The sequence below is a fragment of the Sturnus vulgaris genome, chromosome 5 (assembly GCF_052056855.1).
Source record: "Sturnus vulgaris isolate bStuVul1 chromosome 5, bStuVul1.hap1, whole genome shotgun sequence".
In the NCBI taxonomy this organism is placed as follows: Eukaryota; Metazoa; Chordata; class Aves; order Passeriformes; family Sturnidae; genus Sturnus; species Sturnus vulgaris.
The window spans coordinates 66940676-66951520 of NC_142247.1; the positions used below are offsets into that span (position 1 = coordinate 66940676).

At 36.7% G+C, this 10845-nt stretch overlaps 1 long non-coding RNA gene across 1 annotated transcript; it reads left to right on the top strand.

Moving 5' to 3' along the window:
• The first annotated feature begins 5006 nt into the window (after window positions 1–5006).
• Window positions 5007–7409, top strand: LOC148223752 (uncharacterized). Its single transcript, XR_015804202.1, has 2 exons — window positions 5007–6073; window positions 6835–7409. It is a non-coding gene; the product is annotated as an uncharacterized LOC148223752 (long non-coding RNA).
• Window positions 7410–10845: the final 3436 nt, after the last annotated feature.

The window sequence follows — 10845 nt, forward strand, 5'->3', positions numbered from 1 at the left end:
ACTGCTGCAGTACCAGCTCTTTGCAGAAGCACTGGCTAATCAAAACTTGTTTGGATAAAATTACTTCTGTGAAATTCTAGAGCTGTGGGTAACAAAAAAAGAGCTTTGGTAAGCTTTTCCTGCGACTGCAATAGAGGCACTTTGATATGACAGTATAATGTCACTGTCTGATCCCCATAATCTATCCCAGCCTAATGCTGTTTTTAATATTTAGGCATCATGCAAATGGGTAGTGACAAAATTCATCAATATAATGAGTCTTGCTGCTGAGACTACAGAAAGTCAATCACCTTGGGTTTAATTTTTTTTCTATATTACTTTGGATATAATATATAATAAATTACAATATAAATTTGTAAATAGATTCCCATAGACTCAAGATTATCTATCACTAGAACAATCCTTCCCTCCGAGCCAAGTGAGTAAAGATGATGCAGCCCATCCTTTTACTGCATCCAGTCCAGTGCTACCTGGGTAAGCCAAGGTTTCTGCACTACCTTAGCTCTGCCCATTTACAGGCAATAAAAAATGGCATAGCATTGTATCAATTTTTAAACCAAGGGGCCAAACATTAACTGAGTGTGGGGTCTGGTATATCAAGCATTAACCTTTATTTTACTTTCTTCATGTTCTCATCTCTCTTCTCGTGTTCTTTATGTTCTTCTCCATGTAATAATTTCTCACTACATGAAGGCATATTATCTTAGATTTAGTGCCTGCTCTAATGTGGCAAATTAAGGAGTTCTGGACAGGTTACAGATACAGCAATGGCTGTGCCTGAATGGATGTGATAAGTGCATTTAAAGCTTGAAGAAACATTTGTGTATACCAGCTTAATGGCCTATCCATTAAATTAGATTAAGCTCTGACATTTAACCTATTGGCCTTAAGTGTTTACTCCGTAGACAGCACATCAGTAACTTATCCAGCATATACTGAACAGGAATATATGGAGAAAAAAGTCACTTATAAATAAAGTGGTACTGCAGTATTTGCAGATCTGTTGCCATGCCACCAGAACTAAAGCAATTTTTTTATCCAGCCAATAACTGTTACTGGAAAAGTTTAGCCTGTGCACTTGAATGAAAAGCTATTTTTAACAGTTCAGACCATAGGTTTTCTACTGGTTTACCAATTAAAATGCTAATTACCAAAGTCTTTGAGGATATATTTTTTAATACTAACATTTCATAGTATGTTATCCCCAGAGAACTCTGAATCAAACTGTTGTTAAAATCCTGGTAATTCTTACAGAATCCACTCACTATACTAATCTTCATCTGTTTTATGTAGTCTGCTTTGTGTAACTATTAGACAGGTAAACATTTACAGTAATTTTCTTTAGGTGACTGCCATATGTCAGCTCTTGCCTTTTAATACTGATGCACAATGAAGGATGTTTTCTTGTTTAAGGGAGTCATCCCACAGAGCTCTCATCCATGTTTTAGGGTTTCTTTTTGCCTTTGACTTTTCCCAGAACCCTTCCCTTCAACAGTTTGTTCTGAATTGTCGCTACCAAAAGCAGAGACTGGGAAAAGCCTTTGATGAAGCCAATTGAAATTGTCAGTCCATTTAAAAAATAAATCTGAAAACTGGTTAAACCATTGTCCAAGCTTATTCATAGAGCACTCATGCCTGGAATTCATGTGAGGAGCCGCAACCAGAAATCCTGGATGTGTCATGCTTAACTGAATTGGGCAGCAGGTTTTTTTGTTGTACTTTGGACACAACATTTAATTACAAAACCAAAATATATCTTCTCTGGATTGTGTAAATTTTTAGACTTTTACAATTTTTAAATTTTTTCTTGTGCATCTTGTTCCTACCTTCCTCTTTGGACAAAGCTGATCATCTACACTTCAGTTTCCATAAAACACAGCCGTTTTTTTTTGACAAGTCTGTCTATTTAAAGAAAAAGTACCAATGGGATATATTATCTCAGCAAGCCACTGTTTCCAAATCATCACATGTGCAATAATGTCTCACAGTTGTCTGTATGTTATCAGCCATTCCATGTTTTATGCCTATTATGATAATGACTAAGTGATTATTAAATATTATGACACTTCATTTCTCTAAGAAGAGCTAAAAAATAAATATAATGATTCTAAAGGAGACAGCCTCTAATAGCTACAGCTGACAGTATCCTGTAACATGTCAATGGAATTTTTTGCTATACAAAGCAATTATCCAAGAAATATGCAATGAAAATGCAATTTTGTGGCAGAGGCAAATTACAATATTGTAAGCACAATGTTCACCAGCAGTGTAAGGCACATGTTTGGCTTGCAAGCTGCTCAGACTGGGGCTGTTTCTATTTCCAGGTGCTCATGATTTGATTTTTGGGACTCTTTTTCCACCTGTTATTTCAATGCCTACACAGGTGTTTAAGGTATTAAGGTATGTACTTACCTGCTGAATATTTTTGTAGTGAAAATTTTGAAAAGCAAGTAAGTTTCATTTCAATAATCTTCTGTAAAAGTGCTTGTTAGACATCATGTTATCCACTATGCAGGAGTACTTTTCTATGCCTGTTTAGATTATAAACTAATGAGGCTGGGAATTACTTTATGTAATTCTTCTAATGCAGATTTTTAAGATTTGAAAATTTAATCCATTGAGAAAATGCCTACTTGGTTTCGTAGACTGGGATTTCAACTAATGTTATTCAGAGTGACACTAAAGAGATAAAAAACAGTTGTGCAGTACTTTTTCAGCTTTTTGCAACGAATAGCATAGAGTAAGAGAAGGAAATATAAACAGAAGGATAGATGTAAATGTGATGCTCTATACTTAAGTAGTTATCATTATTACTAAGCCTATTGTTTGAATATGTAGCATGACCTAAATGTGCCTCAGGAATGTACTTTTAAGAGAGTTTATACAAAACTGCTGTACCATTGTTATATTGATACAATACTTGAAGTTTAAGGCCCTAAATAATCACTGAAATGTAGCTTTCTCTTGAAAGTTATCTGCAAGTGAAACACTATTTGAATAGGTATACTTTCATTACATATTTTATTCTTATCTACACTGAAAAGCTTCACCTAATGTAGCTATTTAAAAGAAGGGGTGGAATATTTTACTGAGTGGTTACTACACTTTGTAAATTCCATTGGATGTAATTTTACAGGGATAGAGGTGCCTCTTGATCTGCTAGTAGAAATAATTTACTTTGAAGCAACCAAAAGGAAAATAAGACCAATAAAGGTTTAACTGTATGAATATGTAGCTCTGGAAAAGCAGTGAAAAGCTGTAGAGGAAAAGGAAGCATTTGTAAAACTCAAATAGTACTAATACAATATTTTTTCTAGTATAGGCTATACTCAGCTTGTTTTCTCTCAGCTTGGTACAAAGCAGATCTTGTTACTTTAGGGTTAGGTCTAGAAACCTTTTCCTGAAAAAAAAAAAATTAGATATGAATACAGTGTTTCATCTTTTTTTCCTTTCAAAAGAGAAATACTGAAACATACAATATGAATATTATCTAGAAAATGGATTTTTCCAACATGTGTTAGATTTCACTTTAAAATTTATACTTTCACTTAGAAAATATGAATGAAAGGCCTTCTTATTTGATTTTAAAAATAATTTTAAAATAACATTGTTCATAACTTTGAATCAAAATGTGTTTCTGCTTACTTTGCATTGACAGAATTGCCCTTGCTGAAAAAAAAATATTTGCACAATTGCAGCATTAACCTTCCAGCAGTACAAGTCTTATGCTCTCAGTGAAAATTTTGGGTTGAGCACCACTACAAAGACAGCAGGTCTCAAGATACAAATTCTGGCTGAAAGCAGAACCAGAACTTGGATGTGTTTCCCTCAGCTTCCCTCCTCATCTGCTATTTATTTATCCTTCCTTACTCCTCTTAATGCTGCTTTCATTTTCCTAATTCCACCTCCTCTTCCCCATTGCCATTTTCCTCCTTGGCATTCAGATCTCTTGCATTCACTGCATATTTAAAAGTTGCTTTGCATTTTGCACATTCCAGGCTGTCAGTAGAAGCTGTGAGTGCCCATCTTACTCCATCTTACTGGATGTGAAATGCCCTGAAAGAGCTTTGGATCATGACTCCATGAAAATACTGTACTGAAACAGCTCCTGGGTAAATTAGAATCATAGCAATCTCTGGAGGAGCCCCAGCTTCCTAAATCAAATACTCCTTAGTTTTGACTCATTAGCCACAGCCAAGTCAGTGAAGAAGGCTGACCAAAGAATATTTTTATGTTGGCACTACTTTGAAAGCTTTTCAAAGATCACCAGATTTATTTTAATCTTTTGCTTTGTTTTATGTATTGTAAATTCTGACAAGCTGTAAATTGTTCTATTGCAGAATCATTAACAAATTACTATTTCTATATTTCAGGTGCAGACAACCCATGAATTTCTCCTGAACCTTGGAGACAAACCCATGACCTGCTGAATTTCAAATGTTCAAAAAGCCAAAGCAGAAATAAAATGCTGTGGTCTCTTGTTCAGCTGATCATCTCTGAGTTATAACTCATGAGAAATGTGGAGAGTGCAGAAGGATATCTGAGCTACACTGCTCTCTGGTCACATCCTGCACATCCTGCCAGTGCTGAGTTGCCATCTTGCAACTCTCTCTCTTTTTTTTTTTCTATTTAATGCCTTCTCTTGGTGTGATTTTTAAACCTTAAATCCTGTAGGTGCTAGTTTTCTCTGTCTCACAATATTACTTCTCTTTTAGCTGGCTGTGGTCTGTGAAGTTTCTCAAGGCTCTTTGAACTCTTTAGCAATGTCCTCTAAGGTGAGAGCCACAGTTCCAGCAGTGTTGTGTCACAGCGGCTGAGATGAGGCTGAGGGGATGTGCCAGGGGACTGAGACCCTCATGGGTCAGATGCTGCCAGAGGAGGCAGGAAACTTGAAACATAACCATAGCTTATAAAAACACACATGGCAAATAGGGAAATTAAATGAAAGATATTGTTAGGGAATGGAAAGTAGTGACGAGTTTTCTCCACATGTGTTTTTTCCTCAAGTCATTCTTCTCGAGACTATACTTGTATTAATCCACTGTTTATAAATATTGGTTTGCTCAGAACTTAAGAAGCCAGTCCATGCTGGAATTCACAACTGAATAGCATTAATGAGATAAGAAAATAAACCTGTAGACTCCACCACAAGCCTCTCTCTCACAAGTTCAGTTAGGCAGTAGCTGCATTATTTATACAGGACCCAGCAAAATGAAAGTGAGAGCCATTTGTTTCTGGCAACCACAGTGCAATAAATGAACAATAGATCAACTCAAAACTTCTGGTAAAGTATAAAATCCATTGCTTTTAAAGATAAAAGAATATCTGAATTAGATGATTGACAAGACACATTTGGAAGTACATTTTAGCTTAATACACTGGAATCATACAGCTATATTCAATGAAATAACACAGCTTGAAAGTGCCATTATGGATGAATTGACTTTTACCACCTTTTTTTTTTTTTTTTTAAACCAACTTAGATTACCTAATTTAGCAATGTAGAAAAATAAATTTAGTATTTCTGGCACAATTTGGTCTAATGTCCAGAATTTGCATTATAACCTTGGATAACTAAGACCATGACTAGAACATCAATCTGTTTTAAATTTGGAGTACAAGTATATTTCACAGCCATGTAGAAACTCTGCACAAACCATCAGAAGTTCTGCAGAAAGCTGAAGTTTGAATATAATTCCCTCTGCTCAGTTGTTCCTAGTAAGGAGTTTTTCTGTGAAAGGGAAATAAATCTCAGAGAGAAGAACTTAAAAGGGGTGGGATGAGATGGGGCACCTGGTGAGAGGCAGGAAGAAGAATACAATCCTTGTTTTAGCCAAAAAATGTAGTAAAAATAAATATAATCAGTATTTTCCTTTTTTTTTTTTTTTAATATTGTGATGGTCATCTACATGTACAGATTGAAAGAGAGATTGAAATACTTGTTTGGGAACCATCACTGAACAGTTCTTGCCTTTAAATGCAGCTCCCTGTTGGATGCAGTTTGCCAGCTCTGTTCAATAATGCACATATTCATTTAAAACACTGAGCAGATTCCTGGGAACGATTTTGTTAGGTCTGTTAACTTTTTGTTTTATTGTTCTGTGCTTTTGCTGGCTGTAGTCTGCCATGTGCCAAATGTCATTCAGAGATTGCTGCATGTTAGTAGTGCATGAAATTTTGTTTGTCTGCAGCTCATACCAGCTTATTGGTCCTACAAAATGATTGTGACTTCTTGAAGATAAAAAGCAATTCACATAAGTGATAGTCTCTTTTATTCATCTAAAATACCAGGTCTCTTGAGTCCAGTTATCCCCTCTATTTGACTACATCTCTGTTTAAAACTGATTTCTTCTCAATTGCCATAATAAAAAAAAATTAGCATAATTGACTGAAGATGGCACCTGACAGCCTGTGATATCACACAGCCAATTTCAGCACTGTAGCCTCTCACCACGAGGGATGTGTTCTCTAAACCCAGCATTTATCATATGTGCTCCTCCTCAGGCTTGTGGTTCCCTTGGCTCAAACCACTCCGGTTCCAGTGCGTGCCCCGCTGTTTCCGTACTCGCATCCTGGGGACAAAGGCTTGGCTAAACTTTACGAGTCCTGTGTGGGCTTCAGTGTGATGGAGCAGATGCAGCTCTGCTGCACGGGTACAGTCAGTGGCCGTGGCCGGGAGGATTGCTTGTGCACAGCTCTGCTTTTGTCAATGACTCATGCCCGGAATGGACCGCACGGCAAGGTGCTTAAATCCGGGAAGCCTGACGGAGGGAGAGAGGCAATCTGTTTCTGTAATGTGAAAGTGAAAAGAACAGATCTGATGATATTCTCCAGATGTCCACAGAAGGGGAACGTTTCTCTTGGTGGAACTGTCTGATCTAACAGATGAGGCTGGATGGGGACCAGAAACAAATCATGCTTTGAAAAAGGAGTAATGAATCGTTGGCATAAACTGTCTCGGGAAGGGGGAAAGGTGAGACTCCACAAAAAGTGAAAGACTGAATGAATATATTTTTTTCAAAACAATTAAATCTATATTTGAAAAATAGCTTTAAAAAATCTAAGTCTGAAGGAGGAGCTCTTTAACTTACTGTTAGAAATAAGTTTACTTCATTTATAGAGTCTGCATAGCAGTTAAAATTATACTTACTGACCATTTTTTTTTCATTTAACTTTATCCTCCCTCACCCCAAGAGAAAAAAAAGGCCATCTATATGCTGACTAATGTGGTACACTTTCATCACAAGAAGATTCTACAATAGATTTTGTTTATTTTTTCAAATTACATGCCTTAGTATAACTACAAATTATGAAGTGAATGTAGTGAAAGCTGTGGGTATCTTTGGAAGGATGTTGCAGTATCTTAGACAAGTTGGTCAAGCCTGGAATAAAAATGTACAGTTTCCTGACCAGTTTTTTGTTACTTCTCTGTCAAAACAAGCATGGCATGGCACTGAGCAGAAATGTCATCTTTTAATGAATATCATTCCAGATATTTCACATGCTTATTATCCTCTCAGTTCTCTCCATCATGGAAAACACTGCTTTATCACTATTATTACATATTCACAGCTTCTTTATCAAACAGAATGAATCTAGAAACTGCTATATCAAATGAGAAATGTAAAACCTTAGATACATGACAATACCTGACTTTCTATTTCAATGTCAAATGTCAAACAGAAGTCTGAAATCTATGTTTTGTATCCAAGAAATTATAGAAGCTTTTTGCCTCCAAAAAAATTGTTCCCTTATGTGTTCTAAGGAATTCAGTTTTCATTGCTATTTTTCTAATTTCAACAAATACTTTTTATCATGTTTTAAACCTCCCTCTGAAATCCTGAAAATTCTTCAATCCAAAACCAAGAGCACATTATAATTATATTTTTTGCTATCTAAGTTTTGTTTTGTGTCAAAATGATAAGCCTGCTTTTATGATCGCATTGAAACTTCATTTATCATTGCTCTGCAGCAGCAGATGGGAAAGCTGGAAGTGACAAGAGCATGCAGCTGTAAAGCCTTGTGCTTGAGATGGGACAGAGAACAGATTTTTTTTGGTTTTAAATTAGGAAATGGTGAATAATGAGTGAATAGAATTCTAATCTGTCTAAAACATTTAAGTGCAATTGTGTGCTGCCAGGATTTTTGGCAACTATTTTTACTAACTGTTATTTAATGTGTAAGTAGGGTGACACAGCATTTTGTAGCATGGCTGAGAAGATAATAAAATGTCTGCTTGAGCTCCTCCACCTCTCCTCTCACACAATGGAACAAATAAACAGCAGTTTTTCAGTTGTTTTGTTGAAGTAGATATTGCTTCCACTCAAACTTCCAATAACAAAATCACTTCAGGTCAGATCAGTGGTAAGGATCACTAGAGCAGCTTTCGATTATTGATCACACTATTTGGTTTGCTTCTATACCAAACTATCAAGGTCCAACACACTGGTTCTCAATTGTAGGAAGCATAAAAAAATAATTGATTATTTTTCACACAGCTGTGTGATTTCTTAGTGTAAACGTTTTTATTTACTAGTTTATTTCACCTGTTCTAAAACAGATAAGAAGCATCCACAACCTTCTATTCTATTCTATTCTATTCTATTCTATTCTATTCTATTCTATTCTATTCTATTCTATTCTATTCTATTCTATTCTATTCTATTCTATTCTATTCCATTCCATTCCATTCCATTCCATTCCATTCCATTCCATTTGTTTCCAATCTTTTAAAATTTGTATTCAGGTACATTAGATTTAATCTCAGGTATTCACTTCATCCTCAGGTGTGTTTCTGGTTACACATAGAGGCAGAGAACAGATGGTCTGGCTGCTTACAAGATCTTTCCTCTAAGAACCCATACAAAGAGAATATTTTTGTCCATAATGAAGTGTTGCTCATGGGAAATAAAGTGTACATTTGTAACATACATCTCATGCATTCTTCTATAAAAATACTGATACTTCACGTGTCTCCCTGTGTAGCTACAGTGCAAATTCAAAAAGGGTTAAAGAGAGAACAATGTGTGAGCTGGGGTCACTGGATGTCACCTGTGTGTGTGGCAATCTGGGAGTGTGAGTGAATGTATTTACAGATGATGCTATAAATTACATATAGCTATAGTATCTACTATAGATCACAAATATACATACATACACACACACTGTAGCTGTGCAGTAAATTTCCACTCACAGGGAAGGGTAACACTCACAGTAATCTTTGCATCAGTCAGGATATTGGCTTGCAGAGGGCTGGATTTTGCTCTTCACTTCAATTTGCTGTCAGGGCTGTGCTGAGGAGAGCACTGCTCCTTGAGGAGGTGCTGCTGGCTTCCATGGCAGAGTGGGACACCCTGGCACAGGGCTCAGAGCAGGGTGAGCATTCAGATGAGCTTTCTGACACAAGGACAGGCTCAATGCCTGGTAGATACTATTTTCTCCCTCCTCTTTCTACATTTGTTTTCAGAACTGATTCATTACTTTTTAATAGTCTGTTTAATAGTCACCTCACTGGAATTCTTTTATTTATACGAAAGAACTTAGAAGAAATTCAAAACCTTCTTTATTTTATTTGTACTCTCCAGGACAAGCCTTCCCCTGGCATCCAACGCCAGCCTTTCACAAACATTTTTACCCTGTTCTCCTTAGTCTCAACAGTCCACAACAAGGAACAGGAGGTTTGGAGGTGTAGCAGTAAACTGGCAACTTCTTTGCATACATCAGACAAACATAATTGCTGTCTCTATAACTACAGGTAAAAAATTTACACTCTCCCTGTGCAAGTAAATTTAATGCCAAGAAGGAAGTGTACATCAGTTGACATGACAACGCTAAGGACTTTGCCCCAAGACACCTGCAAACTCTGACAAGACAATGAGAAGTTGGAAATGTCTGCCCAGTCCAAAGGCAGTGCTGCAAATTCACTGATTATGGCAGCAAGTGTAACTAGATGGGTAAGTCTTCCCCCTCCCACACCTATCCATTTCTCAAAACAACAGCAGAAGGAAATAGAGAGTGGAAAACTCCAGAGGAACAAAAATTTTAAAAAGACAAAGAAATAGAAGAAAAAAGGATTTCTGTTTTCTATATTGTCAATGGTTTGAGCAACAGAGGGGAAATAATAATTTGGATAAAGGAAAAAGGAGAGTAAACCTTTAAGTCAGTTGCTCAGCACTGAGCAAGAGTTTGATGTTAAGATGACTACTTTTTATACTCGTCCACACACTGTGCATAAAGCCAAACTGAACCCAGGTGGTCAATACTATCGTGGAAGCTATTATCAATAACTGGTTTCATTCATGTAAGAAATATGATGCAATTATCTCTGTATCATTTAAGAAAGAGATGATTTTGAAGTGATTTTGGTGATGTCTGTATGGGTAAATAGCTGTCAAAAAAATACTTGTAGATGACTGTACTGTACATCTTCCACCATTAATATTTGGTCAAGACATTTGATTAAATCTGTACAATAACCTTCTTTCACTGTCCACAGAGAGAACTGGAATGAGTAAACTGAGTGGCGCATTAGGTTTGGATGGTTCAACCAACTTCCAAGAAATGGAACGAATGCAAGAGAAATCAGGACAAGCTGAACATTTCCCTGTGTTATCAGTTTTGACCAGGCTTTATTTTCACACAGGGAAAAATACCATTTGTCTTGGGTGAACAAGCACAGCATAATAGATTTTGGGAGATTATACAAGCCTCATTCCTGCCTCTGCCCAGCCTAGCATATTTAAGCCCATCACAAACTGCTGGCAGAGGATCCCATACTGGAGCTCAATCCACAGGCACAGGGCACAGGCCATTTACTGGGCTATGGGAACTGGGAAGCACAATCTT